General features: G+C 17.7%; 1 protein-coding gene across 4 annotated transcripts in view; it reads left to right on the plus strand.

Moving 5' to 3' along the window:
* Positions 1-23430, plus strand: part of LOC108003087 (basement membrane-specific heparan sulfate proteoglycan core protein) — a 303226-nt gene that overhangs the window by 55701 nt on the left and 224095 nt on the right. The gene's annotated exons all lie outside the window — the stretch shown is intronic.

Raw genomic sequence — 23430 nt, forward strand, 5'->3', positions numbered from 1 at the left:
TATTATATATTATTAAATTAACATATCAATTTGAACATTGTATTCATCTTTTAATTATTAATATATGCTGCAGCATTTATATGAATCTTCAATAATACTTCTTCTTTAAAAAGATTTTTCATATCTTTCTAAAATTTCATTTAAGATCACTAGATTAAGATCACAATCAGGATATAGAATCATTAAAAATTAAATAAAAAGAATATTATAATTTTTACTTTTTATAAATTGTTATTATTTATTATTTAATTTTTTATTTAATAATTATTTCTAATAGTTCTAATAGGAAATAGTTTCTAATAGGAAGAATTTTTGTTATAATTATAGGAAATTTTTGCGTATATTTAAATAAAATTTATTTTAGTTTATTTTGTGATTTTTAAAAGAAAGAAAAAATATAATTTAATGTCATAAAATGTAATTATAAAATGATATAATATTATGAATTATTATGATATAATATATAATATAATATAATATTATGAATTATGAATTGTAAAATTATGAATGTAAAATAATCCTAATTTTGAAATATTAATAGTGAATATTTAAATTACATTATGCTTTTTGATTGTGATTTAATGATAAAAAATAAAATAAATGAAATTTCAATTTAAAAATAATATCTGAAAATTATTAAATATAATGGATTTCAATTTATTTAAATATCAAGAAAACATATAAAAATTGGAATTTAGATTATTATAGAATTAGAATTATGAATGTATTACTTATCATGCTTATTTTGATTGTGATCGAAAATAAAATTTATATATGTAATTATTAAAAAATAAAAATATATTGTGATTTTGTTATATTTAAGAAGCATGAAATAATTATTAACAGTTTTAAATATTAATTTATTCACAGTTGATTGTAGTTTCATAATTTATTTCTTTCAAAAGTTGCGCTATCTCATTATCTTCTTATTCTTATTTATTTTATTTTGTCGTAATTTAAAAAAAGTAATAAATTCATAAATTTCTTAAAGAAGTAATTATATATAATTATTTTCATATAAAATTTTTAATATTATTCTTTTGATTTTTTATTTATAAGTATTTTGAGATTTCATTAAAAAAGAATATTTTATATTTTTTACATATTTTTATTTTATATTATTATTATATTATTATATTTTTTCTGTAATTATACAGTTATATATATTTTCACTTAAAATACAAAAACTTATATTCATTTTTCAAGAAGATTAATTTTTTAATTCCAATAAAATAAGTCAAAATAAGTAAAAAAGCGGATAAAAATAGTTCACTAAAAAGAAATCTAGGGAGATGGTATAGAGACAAGAGGAATCCTTAGGATTCGCCTAACTCCATTTTAAACACTTAGGTAATAATCTTGATATTACATACTACTATAATAGTAGCTACTATAATAATAGCTATGATTTGAATTGGATTATGTTATATATAACAAATACCATGCTAAAAATGTTAGATCTTTTCTTCCATAATTAATTAATCAGATCCGCATTTCTTCCGCGAGATTTCTTTCTAGCATTGAACGTATCTTTAAAGATCTTCTCGAAGAAATATATTTTTAATATATTTTATAAGAGATATATTATTTAAATAAGATGTGAGAGTGAAGACACAATACTTATTTCATTATTTATATTACATATATATACATATATTACATATATATATTATTGTCATTATAGTGATAAGTTTGGGAGTGTAGATATAAAGCTTCAATATAATAACAAATAATAATAACAATAACAAGAAAAAAGAAACAAAAATCGTATTTATATTAATAAAGTACATATTTATAAAAATAATTCATAAAACAACATGACACTAAATTTTAGAGAATTATATTTTCATTATTATTTATTAATTTATATTTTTAAAAAGATGATATAAAAGTTTGCTTGTTTTGTAGTAAAATGCAGATATAAATGAAATTATAAATTATATTTATAAAATATTAATAAATTAAAATTTAATATACATTATTTATATCATTGTTTGTATCCGCAGTAGTAATATTGTAGTGAATTGTTAAATGTATGGATACACGAATTTTTTGACTAAGATACATATGTCTGAAGAAGAAGATGACGTTGTTATGATTATTGATGTATTTTTTTTCATGAGAATGGAATTGTATTAGTACGGTTACAAATACGCAGGTCTATAAAATAAGAATTTCACAATCGCATAGTAAGTAATAATGGTCGATCTGATAGTTAATTCACACGTAATTACGAAGAAACTATCTATTGTTGTATCCGATGGTCAAACTACATATTTATAATGAGATTTTTTTTAAGTGAATTTCATGTCCTCAGAAAATTCCTTTCTAGTTAAACCGGGAGAACCTTAGTAAACCTTAGTTTCTCAGTGGGCACGAGAACAGTATCGCGGCTAGTGCCAACCCACGATATCCCTAAACTAGAGAAAAATTCTTTGAAGTAGAATGATGGTGACTGCCATTGAGTTAATCACGTTCGGAGCACGTTACTCCTGGAATTGGGCTTCACTCCAGCCAAGTCCAAGCATTCAAAAACACATAATTATAAGTATCGACAAAATTCTCAAACGACAATCTTCTTAGACAACATTATACCTTATTCAGGCTCAATACAGGTTTGCAAGTGATAAGAGAACAGAAAAGGTTTCTATGAGAAATTTCTCCGAATATTTTTATTTACAAAAATCTCTCTTATTTACAAAAAACTATTCACAAATCTAAAATCAATAAATATGCTCGTAAACATTCATAATATATAAATACTGTAAATATTCATTCTTAATTTAAGAGAAAATCTTGAGAAATATTTGAATACATAATACTAAAAAATATATTTTTACGATACCTTAAAAATTAAAAGAATTAAAAGAATTATTATATATATAAAAGAAAATTATGACAGTATATTTCATATTATTGAAATCGGAGTATATTTATTAAAAGAAAAATAGATGATAACACAAACAGTTATTGTTAAATTGCTCAAGATTTGTAAAAAATTATAATGATTTTAGCTATCAGATAAATATCGGGTTTCGTTCTTATAAAATAAATTATATATATATTATAATTAATCAAATTCAATAGGAGAACATCTTAATTTCCATGCCATCAAGGTTGGCTATTATTGGCTGGTCGTTTCAACGATCGAAACGAGTTAATAGCATTCAAGTCAAAAAAAAAATTTCGTAAATTAAGAGCGTGTAACAGCAATGCTTCTTGAAGAACAAACGGGTCTTTGAAGCGTCTAGAAAGCCAATCCCATCTGCTCAGGTTCCCGGTGCGCGCTGTGAAATTCAAGTCGATTACACTTCCGGCCGAAGTGTAATCCAAAGTTCGTGCAAGGAGAACTTAAGATCTCAGGACATCGAAGTTTCGAATTGCTGCGGCGGATAGATTATTCCACGACGCGATTTCATTCGGGCTGACTTCAAACCACCGGGAACTTCGAATTCGTTAACATTTCATGCCGAACATCTGACGGATATGCACAGACGCACCAAATTCATCTCCTTTAGCAGAATACTATTTCTTTTTTTTGCTCGTAAAGACGCGATGAGCTAGGACGAATATTAATGATTATTATTATTTTCTTATTGATTATTCTCTTTGCGATTACATTATTATACTACATCATGAATCAGAACGAGAAATATCTTTTCTATTCATTAATTTGATCATCAATATTATAATATTATGAATAATAAAGAAACATCAGTAATAGATCATTTCTATCATTTATATTCTTATTTATTTTAGTTTATTTTGTAATTTTTAAAAAAACAAAAAAGATAAATCATATTATAATATTCATAATTTCAATTTATTGATAAATATTTAAAATTATTTTAATGTATGTTACAATAAGAAAAACTGAAATAAATTAAATTGGTAGAAATATGAGATACTTGATTGATAATATAATTAATATAATTAAATTTTTTTTAAGATTTTAATGGCAAATTATAGAGATATATTGTCTATCATTAATTATAAGCTTATTATTAGCTTATTATTATTATATGGATCTAAAAAGGATTATATATTTTACATAAGAAAATATTAAACAAAATACAAAATAAAATAAGTTGTCTAATTACTGTACATATATATAATTATATATAATTATTAATAATAATTATTAATAAAATTTTTTTATTTAATATTTTAACATAATTTTATAATTTATTTCCTTCAAAAATAAATGTCTTATATTATTACCCGAATTTATCTAATCAGATTTTGTTTTTATTTAGAAAAAGTAAAAAAAAAAAAAAAATAAGAAATGCTGCATATAATAATCCACAATATTTATATTTATGCAACAAATTTCATTTAAAAATCATCAAAATTTAAAAAAATTTTTTTTTATTAAATTTTTTATTTATTATTCTTTTAAGACTTTTTATATTAAAAAATAAAATAAGTATTCTCTCTTTTATAATATAATATAATAAAAGACAATAATAGATATAATAAACATGTTAATATCAAAACATAATAAATATGTATATGACTTTTATATGATTTTTATATGATATTTTAAATGATAATCATAATTATATTTGATAAAATCATGAATTTGATAAAATCAAGAATTTATGTAGAAACGAATAATTGAGTAAATTAATTGATTAAATTTTCATGGATTTTGTATAAAAATCAATTATGAATAGCAGTATAAATAATTTATTGGTTTCTAAAAAATAGTTATATTGCAAATAATGATTTATGAAATAACTTGTTATATGTTATATGTTTAGCGGACTTACAAATTTTGGACTCTAGAGATTAGAATTATTTTATCAATATAGAATTTACGTAAAATAATAAACAATTTATTAATATTAATTATATTATATTTTATTAGTTTCAGATATTCTATTCATTAGTTTTAAATTTTAAATTGAAATAAATATTATAGAAAGATAATTAGGATGATTGAAATATCGATATTTTAATAAGTTTAATTGTTATATTATCCATCATTCAGTTTAATTATTATATCTTAAATTATATTACATTTTATATATCATTTTGCCTTTATTCATAATTATTTAATTATGACATTAATTATAATTATATCTATATACTTATTATAATTAATATTTAATTATAATTATATATTTTTATCATTAAAAAAAGAAATAGAATTCATTTCGTCTTTTTTAATATTGATTTAGAAAATGTTTTTCAATTATTTTCAGCTCTAGTTTGTTTCATAATTATAAAATAATATTAATAAAAATTAATTCATATCATCAATGAAAATTAATCAATGTAAAAATAAATGGAACATAAAGGTAAAACATAAGTATGGATAGATTCTGGGTAGTCAAATTCCTACTCGTTTCTCATTCCTTCGAGAATGTTTTATGGAAATTATTTTACTGATGCGTCTGCCCTTTATATTCGAGACATCCGACAGACACGTCGAGTGAATTTGCATAGACTTTGTTTCATGTGAATTCGACTCTGGTATTTGATTAACACCTCGTATTGTTTATCGAACAATCAATTTCATTTTGCAAAAACCTTTTGTTTTTTTTTTGAAAACCGATTGATTTCATATATAATTTTATATATAAATTTTATTCATATATGTATAATTTTAAAGTTTAATTCTTTTGATACATGTGATATATAATGGTCAAAACGTTATTTCAATACGATTATTTTCTCTCAAGAATCAGTCAACCAAATCAATTATTTCTAACTATAAAAATTATAAAAAATTTATTAATATAAAACATATGTAAATCAAGTTACATCTAATTAATATGACATATTAAGAAAATTTATTATTATACATGTATAATTAAAGATTTATATTTTATTTATCTTTTTTATTTATTAATTAAAATAATAATTTCTATATGCTAACAACATTATTAAAATTTGATTAGCTGGCAAAGAATGTGAACGTTATTTATTTAAAAATAATATTTTATAATAGTATTATATAGTATTATATTGTCTTATTGATAAATAAATTATTTGATTTTATGTTTCCTATTATTTTTTCACTTAATAATTTGACATTTAAGTTATTAAATTTAGTTTCATTATTTTCTATTTTATTTCAAATATATTATGTGATGACAAAAATTTAAAATTAATAATCTATATTTTTAAATATTTTTATCTATTTTTTTCTTTCATGTAATGGCCCCCCCCCCCCAAATTATTCTATTATGTTTACTGTGTATTAACTGTAATCTTTTCCAAAATTTTTACGATGAGAGAATTTGTAATGAGAATTTTACATAATACTTAAAATGCATGAGCATTATAGAATATATAAGTAATATATATGAATATATTTAGAGATAAATAACTTATTTTTCTGCAATTAATGATATATATTTTATTTGTATGCTTCGAATCATATATATATTTTATATATTTTTGAATTTTATATATTTAATTGAATTTAATAGAAATTATTTTATATATTTAATTGCAAATGAAAAAAGTTTGGAATTTAAAAATCTATTCAAAAATATAATTATTTATGAAGATTCATAAAAATTTATAAAAATATCAAACATTTATTTCTTGACGCATTTAACAATGATAGTTATCATAAATATTTCTTATAGCATTTTAAATATCAAAAAATATTTAACTTTTATGATATGATTTCTTGGATAGATATATGTAATTATTTTTGATGCACCATAAAAGACAAAAATCATATTTGATTACTTCTGAAAACTTTTCATTTACTGCAATTCTACCAACAAATTTTTTTACTGGAAATTGCTGTACTGCATATGCAGATTTGCTATGAATTTAATATGTACAATATACTGTCAAGAATATTTTTAAATTGAATCTTAAAAGAAATCATGAATTGAATGAATGAAAATAAATAATTAAAAAATTTTTAATTATATAGTATTTGTTGAAAATACAATTTTTAAAAATATTTTTTAAGAGTATTTTATCATTTTTATGTATTTTTTTAAGAGTATTTTATCTATTTTTTATTATTTTTCTCATTGTATTTTATTTAAAATTTTTTGCATGTCATAATAATATAAGAAAAATAAAAATAAAATTTTAAAATTAAAAACTTTTAAATTTGTTATGCACATTATGTTTTTTATTTTATATCAATTCATTTATTATTCCACATTACTATTTATTATCAAAATACTTGAAATTTTTTTGATCTGAATATGAAACACCAAACAACATTAAAAATATTTAAATATACATAATCTAATTTAATTATATACTATAAGATATGTTTTTGAAATTTCTAATCATATTTTTAAGAAAATTATAAAACTAAGACTAAATTAACCATAACGTTAAGAAAAAATAAATATATACTAAAAAAAACTTTTTGTTTTTTTATATGTATAAAGTATTTTCTTTAAATGGAAATAGTGAAATATATTTATAAAAAAATGAAATTAAAAAAAAAATGTTTCAATAAAATGTGTATTATATATTTTTCACTTAATGAGAAATAATGTCAATAAAATGAAAATGCACTTCATTTTTATATCTAAAATTACTGTAATGAAATAGAACTAATTACAATTATCATCTTTTTAGTTTCCAAATTGGAATAATATTTAATTGAAATATTTCTTAAACTAATGATTTTTTGACATAACTAGAATAATATTCTTTTATAAGAAATGCATAGCATTCTTTTATAAGAAATAAATAGATTAAATTAAATATACATTAAATATACACATACAAAATTAAAATTATATATATTCCATTATATATATTCCATTATAATATATATTCCATTAAAAAAAAATGTTGACTTTAAAATCTTCATTGCTATTTAAAGATTTACAAAGATAATTTGAATTATGTAATGATTTTTTTTTTAATAAACAAAATAAAATCTTCAAATAACAATATTTTGTTAAAAATATTTTTTTATATAACTTTAATCTTTAATAACTTTAATAACTTTGTGAAATATTATTTTAATTCTTAGAACATTGTTTTATTTTATTCTATTCTATTAAACTAAAGTAATTGTATATAAGATATTTTCGAAAAAATTTAATATTTACACTTTAAATTACACTTGAAATAAAAAACTAATGTCAAAATATACTATAAAATACTGTAATTTTATTTATCACAATCATTCTTCAATATTTAAGATAAGAAAATAAATTATTATACCACAATATATATATTAAAACTTTTATAAATTTTTCAATAAAAAAGTTAATAAAAGAATACTTTAAAAAATGACTATTTAGATTGAAAAATAAAAAATATCATAAAATTTCGCACTTTTTATTTAACACTAAAAATCCGTCTTTTTGACAGGTATATTAAAATGCAGTTTTTTGTAAATTATTTATTTAAAATTTATAGATTTTTATTTACTATTTTTATTTTTATTTAGATTTTATTGTCTTCAATACATTTTTTACATATAAACTTTATCTTGGATGTATACTTTCCGCACATAAACTTATTAGATTTAATGCAAATATAGTTAGAACCAAATACTGAATTGAAGTTAATATTTTATTTGTCATGATGGTAACGGCACAATTCTTCAACTAATTGATAGAAAAAACTTTTTCGAATTTTATTTATTCCAGTGGTCTCTTTATATTTAAACACTGAATACAATTATAAAACACATGAAGAGACCATCTACGAGATCTTGCTTTCACAGTATTTTCTTCATTATCAACATCTTTTAATTCATTTTCGTTTTCAATATCTGAAATAATAGCATTCTTTTTCTTTTATGGTATGTATTGTGATAATTTTCACTCCCATTGTCTTCAGAATCTTCAATTTCGTTTATATTGTCAAATTCTTCCTCGCTTTCGCATAATTTATTTATATCAAAATCCAGATTGGTCTTTATTTATGCTGGTTATCCTTTTATTACTTTTATTATTCCTTTCTATCAATTTCATATCTTTTGAAGACTTGTCCATAATAACATAAATGTAAAAAAATATATTTTTTTGAATAAGTAGGTTTTGAAAATATGTTGAAAAATTCAACTTTTTACTTACGAAAATAAATTTTTGCCAAGTTTCCAAGTAGCACTTATTTTTTTTTTTTTTTTACAAAACGCACTTGAAATTATTTATCATGTAAATCTATTTGTTATTATAAAATAATAAGATAGATTTACTTACAAAAATCTTTTCTCTACAAAATTTAACATTGAAAGGATTATATATTCATATCAATTATAATTATACAATTATAAACAATTTGTTTGATTATATATTTATACATCATCATTTGTTATTATTTTTTCTTATTTATTGTTATTTCATTTCTGTTATTTTGCAATAATTGATTTATATAAATTAACCTATCAAATTGATGGATTTTCGTAAAAATAGGTATACAACATCTAAAAATAATAAAATATAAATGAGAAAACGAATAGAAATATATATTTGTTGCATTATATCATTAAAAACCAATATATAATGTTTAAAAAATAATATTTGAATATTCAGAATTTATATTTTGAATTAAGCATAAAATCGAAAACCTGTCAAATTGATGGATTCCGTAAATTTAGTATTAAACATAAATATAATATATAAAAACATTAATATTCTGCTTTGTTTCCTATTTTTCTTTGTATATAGGATAATTAGAATATATTAGACCAGCATTTTTTTCGAAAATGATAAATCTTTGATAAATGTAATAAAGAGAAAAGTTTTAGTTATAGATTTTTATAGATATAGATTTTATAGTTATAGATTTTAGTTATAGATATATAGATTTTTTATAATAAATATCATAATGATAATTTTTCTTTCTGTTTAGAAACGAAAGTAATCTTCGATTTTCTAAATAGAATATTATATGTTTTTTATATATTATATATTATATATATTATATATATATTATATATATTTTATATATTATATATATTATATATTATATATATCAGCTATCTATTATTATTAATTATTAATTATTAATTGTTAAAATTCAAATATTATAAGATTTAATATTGAGATTAAATATTAAGATTCGGCAAACTTAAATAAAAATAAATTGAATATTTAGTAATGTTTTATTTAATATGTTGCATTAATATAATATAGTACTATATTGTTAAATATAATTTCAATTAGCAAAACTTATTTTTGCATTTTGCTGATTATACTTTTTATATATTTTCTGTTAATTTTATTCTGGATATGGGTTGACGCATTTCTATTACCTTCATTTGCAAAATCTAAATTTTTCTATACTATAGCATAGATGATATTTTTAAATACTATTCTCTCAAAAAAAATTTATTAATTAAAAGTTTTGTGAATCATACAAGTCATTTTATATTTCAGATTTTTCAAACCATTTGTTGTTAAAAATATTGATATTTAAAAATATTATTTAAAAAATTTTCTTATATGCAATTATGCGAGAAAATGCTCATTTTCTTGAAAATACATATGTTCTACGATGACAATGAATTTTTCTAATAATTTTAGAATTTATGATTTAAAAATTCTAAACATTCATCATTATTTAAGATTTTACAATGAATTTACTAATATAATAATATGTATATGTATATAAATATATATATGTATATAAATTATATATTTAAAAATATATTTAAAATATATATTTAAAAATTTGTCTGTTACTTTTGGATTCTTTTTCCAAGAATAAGTATTATACAAATATATTGATATAAAAATCATTTTATAGATTCAAAGAAATTTTCGATAAGCTTCATATTATTTATTATGAACTAATTAAAAAATTGAATTCAATATGTGAAATCAATTTTTTATAGACTTTGTATTTTATCATATTTAAAAGTAATATAATTTGTAATTACAATTTTAAAATTTGATGAATTGATGCAATTGTAATATTGTGTAGACAATATTGTAGATATTGTGTATCTATCAAAGCAGATGGATTTTCTTAAAAAATATTTATTTTAAATGTTTTATTTTTGGAAATAATCATTCGATTATAATATCATCTTATTACAATTTAATTTTAAAGATCTAAAACATTCATTTATAAAAACATCATATGTAAAACATTCATATATAGAAACTGAGCTTTTCTTGATTGTATTCTTTCTTTGCATTAATTTAATTTGAATTTTATTTTGATTACATTCATAAAAAATAAATTACAATCATAATATTAATCGAAATACATAATACAATTATCATCTAAACTAAAGCATTATTAAAAGTAAGCATTATTAAAAAAAAGTTTCATATAAAATTCAATATGCTTCAAAATGGATGTTTTATAATACGCAAATTTGTTTAAATAAAAGTGAAATTTTTCAATGAGACTTTTGTTTTTTTAAATAAAATAATTATTCATTCTAGGATAAATTCATTGATATTGATCTTTTAAGATCCTTTATATATTATAAAATTGTAAAAATTTATAAACTGTTTTACAATTTTACAATTCTTTAAATTTTATTCTCTATATGATGAATAGAAGAATTTTTTTCATCAAATGTCAAATTAAGTCATTGATATGACACATGATACGAATTACATTATTATTACTAATATTAAAGTTACTTCACATTTATTTCTAAGAACACAATATTATTGTATATTATAATTAATACGATATGTTCTTAAATTTATGGTGTGTAATATTCTATTTATGGAATATGATTAGCGAAATTGTTGATATGATTTCAATTTTGATAATAATTAAAATAATAGGATTAATAATAGTAGTGAAAGAGATTTTCTAATCATTGGCATTTTAATTATATAATTCGAAATTCTGCGTTTCATGTTAGACAAGCAAATTTATAACGATAACATCGTAGGTAAAATTAATTAAAATTAAAATTAACAATATAAAAACATTCCAATGTAACTTATTTAAATTCATATATTAAATATATAAAAACCCATATAAATAATAATAATAAATAAATAATAATATTAAAAATATATAAATATGTATATAAATAAATATATAAATCCATTATGATGCATTATATTATCTACTAGATTATTACAATAAAATCATTTCTATCCATATCACATATCTATGCATGAAACGGATTATGCTATAAGATTATAATTTTGTTATTGAATTTAAAAAAAAAATGTTATATAACTCACTCTTTTTTTTCATATACTATTTTCCAATGAAATAATTTTTAAAAATTATGATCTATTGAATAAACATAATAACTGATAAAGATTAATATGAATCATTTGACAATTAATTTCGATAATTGTTAAATATTTAATGCGACAAAAATGATTACATAATGACTCCATATTTTTTAATAGAACATTAACTGGAATCCAATATAACTTTTTTACCAAAAAATTTTTTGAAAATATTTCAGAAATTATCATAAATATGATTTTAATAATAATAACGATCCGGTTCTTAATGATTGCCAAATTCATAAAATTTTAAATATTTTATGACTGATAAGTAAAAAAAAGAAATAGAATAGAATTTCTATTAAAATTTCTAGATTTAATCTCTATAGATTTTTATGTCATATAAATTATTTTATGTTACATAAAGAAAAAAATTTTTCGAAAAGAATTGATTATTTTTAACAATATGAAAACTATAAGGGATATCTGCCAACAAACTATATATTTGTGATATTTTTGAAAAAGTGGAATTATCATAAATGGTATAAAAAAATCATTATATCAATGTCATTCTTTTGAATATAAAACATAAGAAACATTTTCTACAGAGTTAAGAAAAGTAAATTTTAAAAAGCAATAAATAATCAAGAGAAATTTATAAAAATTAATATAATTAAATTATGGTGAACTATTCAAATAAATAAAAAAAAATAGTACCATTTAAAAAAATAAAGATTACTTTGAATTCTTGAATATGATTCTATGTAGAAAAATTTAATATATCTAATAAATCTAATATAATTCATAAAATCTTCTCCTTGAAATATAATAAGTTTCAAAAGAAATTTTTTGAAAAAATTTATTAAATAATACATAGTTCAAGAAATTAAGTTAGAAATTGAGATAGATTAAAATGAGACATTTTTATAAATATTTTATAATATATCCAATTTAATTGGAAATATCTGAAATGATACGGAAAAATATTTCAAAAATAAAAGTTTGATATAAAGAGATTAGATATTAAAAATAATGTATAATATTAATAATTTTTCATAATATTTAATTTTTCGTAATTTTTAGTAATATTAATAATATATAATATTAATAATATTAATAATTTAGAGAATACGAAGATCAATTTTTTAAATGAAACTGTATAATTTTTATGATGTTAATCAGTGCAACTTGTTATTTTTTAGAAAACAATATTAAGCTATTTATGTCGAAAAATCTTTAATTTAAAAAATATTGTAATTTAAAGTTCTTAAACTTAATATATAAAAGAAGAATAAGAAATACACGAAGCTATATTGTCCTGCTTTAGATTTCTTTCTAAACTAAATCTTTTAATTCTTTTAAATAAGTATTTTTTTGTAGAAAATAACTAGCTGCATCAATTCATGTATTAACATGATAATAATTACATAATTTTAGAAAATTAGAGTTGATTTTATATGATTTCTACATATTAATCTAGAAAAATCATTATTACAAAATATATTTCTTATACTAAACAACTTTTATCTGAAATATTTTTTTATATTATATTTTTTATACTACTATTCTCATTTTTTTAGATTTTTGAACGTTGTATCAATTAAATCGAATATTACTATATAATAAATTATAGAAATGTATTTATTTTGTTATATTCTTAAAATTAATTCAACAATTAATTTTGATTAGATTTCATTATATGCAAGATAAGCAATTTCTATGAACGAAGTATCATTTGTTAGAGTATTAATGTAAAAATGTTAATGATTTTTTTCGGATAACAGAAGAAATTACAAAATTTACAAAAATTAAAAAATTTTTTTATCGTTAATTTCATTTAAATTTATATAAAAGAATATTGTTTTTTAGTAATCTTATCGTTTGTAATTGATCTATTCTATTACAATTGCATTTAATCTATTTATAATTTTTTTTTAACCACTAAGGAAATCTTTTCTTGTAGATGTTTGTATTTCTAAATTTCTATTTAATCTCTATAGTGAGACTTAATTGTTTGAATATTTGTACTAATATTAGAAAATTTTTTTATTATTTATTTCATTTGGATTTATAGTAAGAATATTGTTCTTTGTTTAAATGAATTATAAATTATAAATTAAAATATGAAATTATTGTGAATTTTCAAGTCATTTAATAATGTGAGCATAATCTGAATTCAGTATCTTTAATTCATATATTCCTAGTTCATTACTTATTAACTTAATCTATATATAATGTTTTCTTGTGTAGAAACTATAAGTATATATATAAGTATACTATATTATTATATTTTTCTTTTTATACATAAAGATACTTCATTACACTTTATTATTTATAAAATCTATTATTTTGTACAAAATGAAATAAAATTTTAATTTTAACTTTATAATGAATTTACATATAAACTCAAATTTTTTGATTTTAATAAATTTTTATAAATAAAAAATATTTTTTGTTTAATAAATTTATTTAATTTAAATATAATATTGCATACTTTAATTTTAATTTTAATTTTATTTTAATTTTTCTATCTCTATATCAATATTAATATATAATTAAAAATAACAAAAAAAAATCAAATAAATAATTTTTTCAAAAAAATCATGTTTTCTCAGTTAAATAAATTCATGAATTTTTTATTCATATAATTCTCAAGTATTAATTTTATTTTAATGTTTGCTATTTTTTTCTTTTTTATTATTTTTTTTTTGAATTTTGAATTACTATAATATTATAATTATAATAGTAATTATTATAATGTGATAAAAATTTTTTTAATAAGTATATATTCAACAATATTTTTTATTAATTTATTTATATAATATTATAATATTTATTTATATTATTTATATAATATTGTTCAAAAAATTTAATTTTAAATCATAAGAGAATTTATACAATATAAAAAGATAGAAATTTTATATTAATATTTTATTGATGTTTAATAAAATACAATGCAATTAATTCATAATATTGGTTATATATAATACATTTGCAAATTAAATTGAATTTGATTTTTAATTTGAATTTAACATTAAAAATAAAATAAATTAAAGAATATTTTATTAATTATTGCTTTTCAATTATCTTAATAATTTTTTATTTATTCTGTATACATTCGAGTTTCATTTTATTTATACATTTAAGTATACATTTAAATGTTGTATAGTATAATTAAAAAATTTGAAAAGTATCTCGATACAGAAAAGAAACATTATAGAATAGTAATAGAAGAAATGGTATAGAAAAAAATAATTATTAATCATAAATATTACATTTTAATATTAAACAATTTTTATTTAAAGCATTTTTTTATACAAACTTACAATTTTACAACAAATTTATAATTTGTAATTCAGAGTTATATTTATAGAATGGCAGAATTATATATATTATTTATGTATAATTATGTATTAAAATTAAAATAGTTTTAATATATTGATGTATTAGAAAAAAAATCTAATATTTCCGTAACAGATAATTAAAATGTCCAGATATTTGTGCAAGTATTTGTATGACAAGAAAATTTTAATAATTATAAGTCGGAAAAATATATTAATTGAATTTTTTCCATTTTTGTAAAATATAAAATTTTCTGATAATTTCAATAAAATTATATTAAAATTTTAAGAACTAGATATTGAAAAATACATTGCATTGAAGTTTTGAAACAGAAAATTATTGAAAACAATGATTAAATTATTTAATTAAAAAAGATAAATAAGAAAGATAAATATGTATAAATATAATATACATATATGTATATATATATATATATATAGTTGGATGTAAATAAGTTCTATAATTATATAAATATAATATTATATTTTGTAATTATAATAAATTACAAAAACAATATTAATATATTATAAATAAAGAATATTTAAATAGAAAATTATTTTTCGTTTTTTGTATAATAAATATTATTATATAATTGATTATGTTCATATATTTATTAAAAAAAAAAAGAACATTAAGAAGATATACAGATATTTAATATAAACAAAATACTTAATAAATATTAAATATAAAATATGAAATGAAAAATTTATAGGGAGTATATATATATATATATTATTAATTATTATACATTATTTATATATTATTTAATTATTATATATATGTAAATTATAATAATGTAAATAATAATAAGCAAAGATAGATAAAACGATTCTTTTCTAGTATTTCTTTCTTACATATTTTGTGTTTTTACAATTTAAAACGTGCAAAAATTTTTAGATAATATTTAAAATTCTTATTCTTAAAAAAGATCATTCCTAAAAAAAGTTATAAAAAATTATGATAAAATATGAAATTTGTCAGAGAAAAATTACCAATAATAAATACCGCAACTAAGAAAGATTGAATATTTAAACAATATTTCAAACTATTTTTTTTCTGGTAATGAAAGACAAGAAGAAAATTCATAGGACTGTCATGAATTTGCAAGTAGTATAGTAATGCATGATGTAACTAGAAATTCACCGACGCGTTTATCTACAAGTACCTTCGATGTTCATGGTTCGTTAGTCAAAGAGTTTCTACTAGCAACAGAAAAAAATACAAGCTTTTCATTCTCATTCCCTTTCTCCTTGTTTTCTCTTTTCTCGCTGACTGCCTTACTCTCAATATTTCAAATCTCTCTCTTAGATCTCTTCTCATATTTTCTATTTTGTTTCTGTAATTATATTATAATATAATTATACATATATGTATATACATATATGACAATTTAATTTTTAAAAATTAGATTCATATAGAAACTTTATTCATAAAATTATTATAAAATTATTATAAATTAAATAAAATTTTAAACATTTAAATATAATATATTTTATTTTATTTTATTTTCCGTATATTTCTGATAATCAATTAAAGATTAAATAAATCGTATAAATAATCAATTTTTTATAACTGAATATATATTGAAATATTCGATTTTACGTGAATTGCAAGACAAAGATTATTTTTAACGAATTCTTTGGATATTGCTAAAGAGAATAAATAGATATTCTGAAAATTCAGAGAAAATGAAACAAATTTTATCTCCTGCTGTAATTTTTTAAAATATTGAATAGCATAATCAAATTCGAAAGAATTTAAATTGATAAATTTAATGATGGAATATTATTTATTATATATAATATTACGTATTATATACATATATAAAATTAATAATTTATATTTCTTTTGACATTTTGTAATTAAGAAAATTTAATCATTATTTGAATATTAATGCTTTTGATTTAATATTGTCAGTCGCAAATAAAATATAATTATAAAATCAAATTTTCAAATTAAATTTTTATCGGTTGTATTATATTACAGTAATATATTTTATTATATTAATATATTATCTGCTAATTTATAGAGATAATTATATTATTATATAATTTTAATATATGATATGTTATTATATAATTATAATTAATAAATTATAATTTATAATTTATAATTTAAATAAAAATAATTTAAATAAAATCCTTATATTTTAAATTTAATCTTTTTTTTCAATTTATGAAACTATTTAGATTCAATTTCAAATATAATTATTGATTATTATAATTTTTCTATTCAAATTTAAAATTTTTTTATGACAATATTTTAAAAAATTTGTAAATATAATTTTTCTAAAATTTGTATCATTACAAAACGTCAAAACTTCAAAGAAAACAAAACTTGTAGAGTTACAGAACATTATATGAATTATATGAATCATATAAATATTTATATGAATTAATGATTTTAAAAAAATTACATTAGGAATGATTATGTTATCAGTTGAATATAACGGTAATTTTATTTAAAAAGAATTCATTCATTGATATAAAGTATTTCATCATATATCTGAATATTTAGTCTGAATATTTATTTCTGGATGATATCTTTTATAAAAGAGTCAATTCATCTCGAAGATATCAAATTTTCCGGAAGGAATATGATCATAGAAAATGGATACATGCAAAATGATACAAAGAGAACCAGAATCAAGCAAACGTCAATAAATTCTAGAAGCTTCTATTCCTCTCTTACTCTCGTAATTCCTCTCTCTATTTCGAGACCGATAATTGTAATTACATTTGGACGGTTGTAGCATGACATATCCGAGCGACACTGAGCTGAACAGATTTTCTGGTTGAAAACTCTCCGTGTAATTCCAAAGAGATCGTCAGATAAATAGATTTTACAACGATTCAGAGGACATGTAATACGGATAACTTTTGACATTTTAAACTTTAACTATGTGTATACATTTAAAAGCATAAATAAAAATTCTAACATGTAGTAAATGTTATAATATTGATAATATCATGTGAAACATTAATCATCTAAAAATATATTACTTTCATTATTTAAATATTCGAAATATAGTTTAAAGAGTATAAAAAGAACTTAAAAAATTAAAATAAATTTATATATTAATATTATATATAATTTATATTATATATCATTATAATTATATATATAATTTATATATTATATATATAAATAATATATATTCCAAAAAAAAAAATTATTATTTCATTAAATTTATATTTATATTAATAAAAAATAACATATATTCTTATAATGATTTCGAATTATGAATCAATGAATCGAAATGTATAAATTATTAATCATAAAAATTCCGTTTCTGTTTCTTCTTTTCTTATTTAAAAAATATATATATATATTTTTTGTTACTATGTGTTTTATATATATATATATATTTATAATTAAAACATCAATTTCATTAATATTATAATATTTTGAAATATTCTAAAAATAAAATTGTGAATAAATTTTTTATATTTAATTTAAACTTAAGTTAGTATATTTAAGAAATTATAAATTGTACACAAATTTTAAAGAGATTATATATTTCTTTTATTTAATTACATATTCTGTTATTTATATATATGTAATTATATATTATATTTTTTTAATTATTCAGCATTTCGTAAGATATTTCAATATTTTTTTTATATTTTATTTTGGTTTATAAAATTTTTTGGATATAATATATTTCTTTATTCTATTTAAAAAGCTATCTTCAAATTAATTTAAAATAAATGATAAGACAAAAACCAATGAAAATATTTTACAATACATTGAAATATAAATTATTTAATTATTATTTAAAATAATAAATTATTTTAAATAAAATTATATAATAAAATTTGTTATTATAATTATAATTATAATAAAATTAAATTTATATAATAAATTAATAAATTAGTATTTATTTATATTAACATATTAAATCGTATTATAAAATTAAGAAATAACAAATATTTAAATCTTATAAAAAATTGCTATTTTATTTTATTTTGTATTTGTTAAATGTCTAAACATTTTCTTAATATGAAAACCTCCTTTTCTTTGATTTATTTAAATAACAATTTCCAATAAAACAATAGTTTTTCAATTTCAATATTTAAATATATAGATTGATAATTGCTGATATAATTGAAAAAAGGATGATTCTATATCAAGAAATAAGTCGAATATATGGAATAAAATTTTTTTATTATTATGAGATTTTGTTTTTGAGAAAATCGAATAAATTAATTTATTCGATATAAATTTGATATAAAATATAAATTAAATTATATTATTTAATAAATAATTTAATATATTATTGAATAAATTTATATTAATAAATTGATAGTTAGAATTATAATTAATTTTTAGAAATTAATATTTATAAATATTTATAAATTGATTGATAAATTAAGTAAATATTTATAAATCACACTTATATTTTAATTACATCAGATAATGTGATATATGTATATACATATATGTATATATCAAAAAGTTAAGAATAAGATAAAAATTAATTATGGTCAAATTTTTACTAATATTATTTAAATAATAATGATTACTTTTGTTAGTAATTAATACAAATATATAATGTAATTATGAAAAAAGATTAAATATTTATTTAATATATTATGATATATTATATAATGATATTTATTATATTATTATATTTTTTAGAATTTGAAGATATAGACAATAAGTGGACAAATATACGTATACATATGATTGATATGACTGAATTTATATCGAATAAAAAGTATTCTGAGTTTAATCGGACTGAATTTATATTGAATAAAAGATATTCTCAGTTTAATCGGAATTTGGCTTATCACTATTATATAACAATAAAAGATTCTTCGTATTTCGTGTTGAGATCTCTTTTGAGATGTATCTAAGTTGTACACTTTTACATTAAAGAACTGCAGGATGGACTCATTAAGTTTGAATCTTGACTTGTCAGATTATAAATCTTATAGAGTATCAGATCGATGTTTTTAGAAAAAAATCTCTGATATTAATGAATTATATTAATGTGACTTGTAAATTTTCTCTAACTTTTCCTTTTCTAAATATAAAAATAATTATATATTCGTAGAATCTATTAAAAAGATAATTTTATTTTTATTTATAAAATTTTAATAAATATTTTGTATTTAAATATTTAAATATTTTTTGTAAAATTAATTATATCTTTGTAATTGGTATGATATCTAATTCACATTTAATGTGCATATTATATAACTTTAAATAAAACACATTTCTTTGCTATTATTGTGGAATATATATATATATATATATATATATATATTTTATTCATACTTAATATGAAAACTAATAACTTATTCAAATTAAATTTATTCAAATTTTAAATCAAATGTCTATTCTTTAAATTTTAATTTTGCTACAAAATGCAAAATATTAAAAATAAATTTGTTTTAAGATCCTTTAAAGTAATATATGTTATATAGAATATATAAAATAATATTTTATATATTCATATACATATGTATATATTTCAATACGGTGAAAATAAAATAATCAGTCATAAATTTGTATAATTTCTGACAGAATTTACTTCTCAAAATCAAAACAATTCTTTTGAACGTGAACGATATTATAATTCTTTTCGCTATCAATTTTTTTTTGTCGTTTATTTACGTAATATATAATGTCGATTTGAAGTTCGTTTCTATATATTGACAATTAGTCAGTCGATCCTTCATTTTTCATATCGTGTAATCGATCATTGTTCAATTTACTCGACGATCCCACAGCAGCAGTATGGAGAAAAAACCGGAAATATGCATCTATCATGAATCCATTGGAAAACTGTCGACAAGAGGTGCACGCGTCAACCATAAATAGTTTTGACGCATGAGAAATGGACCAGATGCAGCTCGTGTATCGCGCTATATCATTGGAAAAGCAACACGAACATGATTTAAATAAAAAATGAAATTTGTTCCATGTTAGTGCAAAGATGATCTATGAAATATATTATAATCCTTCTATGAAATCATCAAAATAAATTCTTAATTATTACACATAGAATTCGTTTTTTTTTTAAACTATTAAAAAATATCAAAAAAGAAAATATAATATATTTTCATACAATTGATTTTATATATAATAATTAATTTTAATATATATAAAATAGTAATTAATTTTAAAAACATAATATTGTATAATATTTGCAATATTATTACAATATTTTTTATAAATTTTCTTAAAAATTTAATAACAATTTATAATATTTAATACTTTCAAATTTCATTTTATATCAAATATTTATGAAATATATTTTTTTATATTTTTATATATTATATATGTAATTATACAACAACTAATTCTTTTTTTTTATGAATCATTCAAATGATAATTAATTAATGATAATTAGAAGGAAAATATTTTTAAAACTCAGATTTAAAACTCATTTAAAACTCAGATTAGTTAATTAAATTTGCAACTACATAAAGAGAGAATTATAGAACTCTAAAAACACATATATCATAAAATTATTCCATCTTTGTTGTTGTATGTAGTTCATGAATTTATATCAAGATATTATATTATATATTATAGATACTGGGCAGTTAATAAACATATATTTCTGTAAATTTATAATAATGTTTTAATTCGTTGTTAATATACAAAATGTATATATATAGATATATACCTACATTTACAAATAGGAAATGTAAAATCTTTATTTTTGTCTAAATTTTCTTAATAAATCTCTTCTATTAAATAGAGAAGTAAAAATTGTTTTTAAAAATTTTTCAATCTAATATACTAATTTTAAGAAACTTTTTTTACAATTTTCTTTTCAAAGAATCTGGAAAACAATTTCATAATGAGAATGCCATACAATTTTTTGTTGCCGTTTTATGATATTTTGAATGAAAAATAAACCATGGCATTAGAATTTACCAAAGAGAGGTTATATGATTGGATTTATATTTTATATGTTTCTGTACGGCTGTGTTTATTGTTAATATATGTAGAAGAATTATTTATTTAGTGTGATGTATTTTGGTAAGTATTTAGTATTAATATTCTGTACATTTTTATTATGTATTTAATAAATTTTAATATAGCAATATTTTAATTTTAATTAAGCATAAATAAAGTCAAGAAATAAATGAATACAAAATATTCTAAATATTCAAACATACATTAAGAATATAGTATAAATTCAATGCAACATTCTCACAATACATTTTAAGTGCATTTTTTATTCAAAATTTAAAATAAAAAATAATTTTTCAAATATGATTATAAAATTTTTTATTATAAAATATTTATGAAACAAATTACAAAAAAAGATTTATCAAAGATTTTTTAAATTTGTAAAATTTTTTTAGAATAAAACAATTTTCAATTTTTTACTTTTTACTTTTCTTTAATATAAGAAAAAATTTATATATATATATATAAATAAAAAATCTTTGAAATTAATTTTAAATAAAAATATATGATATTTTTACTCATATTATAACTCATATTATTTTGTTTTAAAGATCTAAAATAATAATTCTTTAATATTTTGGACAAGTTGAATGAGATATCATAAGATTACAAAAAATTTTATGATTACAAAAAATTTTAAGTTTATAATTTTAAAAAATATATTAAAATTTGTAAAGTAATAAGATAAAATTTTTGATTTTATCAATCAATATTATTATATTATAATCTCTAAATAATAATAATAATTCAATACATTTTTAATATTTTTTAATTATGCATTACATAATGAAATATTAATAATTATTCTAAAATTGTTTTGCGCTTTGAATATTCTATCACGTTATAATAGAACTTTGAATTGGTTGATAACTATTTTTCTGTAAATGGAAATTACAACTCGATTTATAAAACTTAAATAATATATAAAATATTAATCTACCTCTCTTTCTCTTTCCATTTTACAATAACTTTGATAAAATTTAAAAAATAATAGCAATGTTATATTTAATTCTTTCTTTTAATAATTAAAATTTAAAATTTATATTTT

The sequence above is a fragment of the Apis cerana genome, linkage group LG7 (genome assembly GCF_029169275.1).
Source record: "Apis cerana isolate GH-2021 linkage group LG7, AcerK_1.0, whole genome shotgun sequence".
Lineage (NCBI taxonomy): Eukaryota > Metazoa > Arthropoda > Insecta > Hymenoptera > Apidae > Apis > Apis cerana.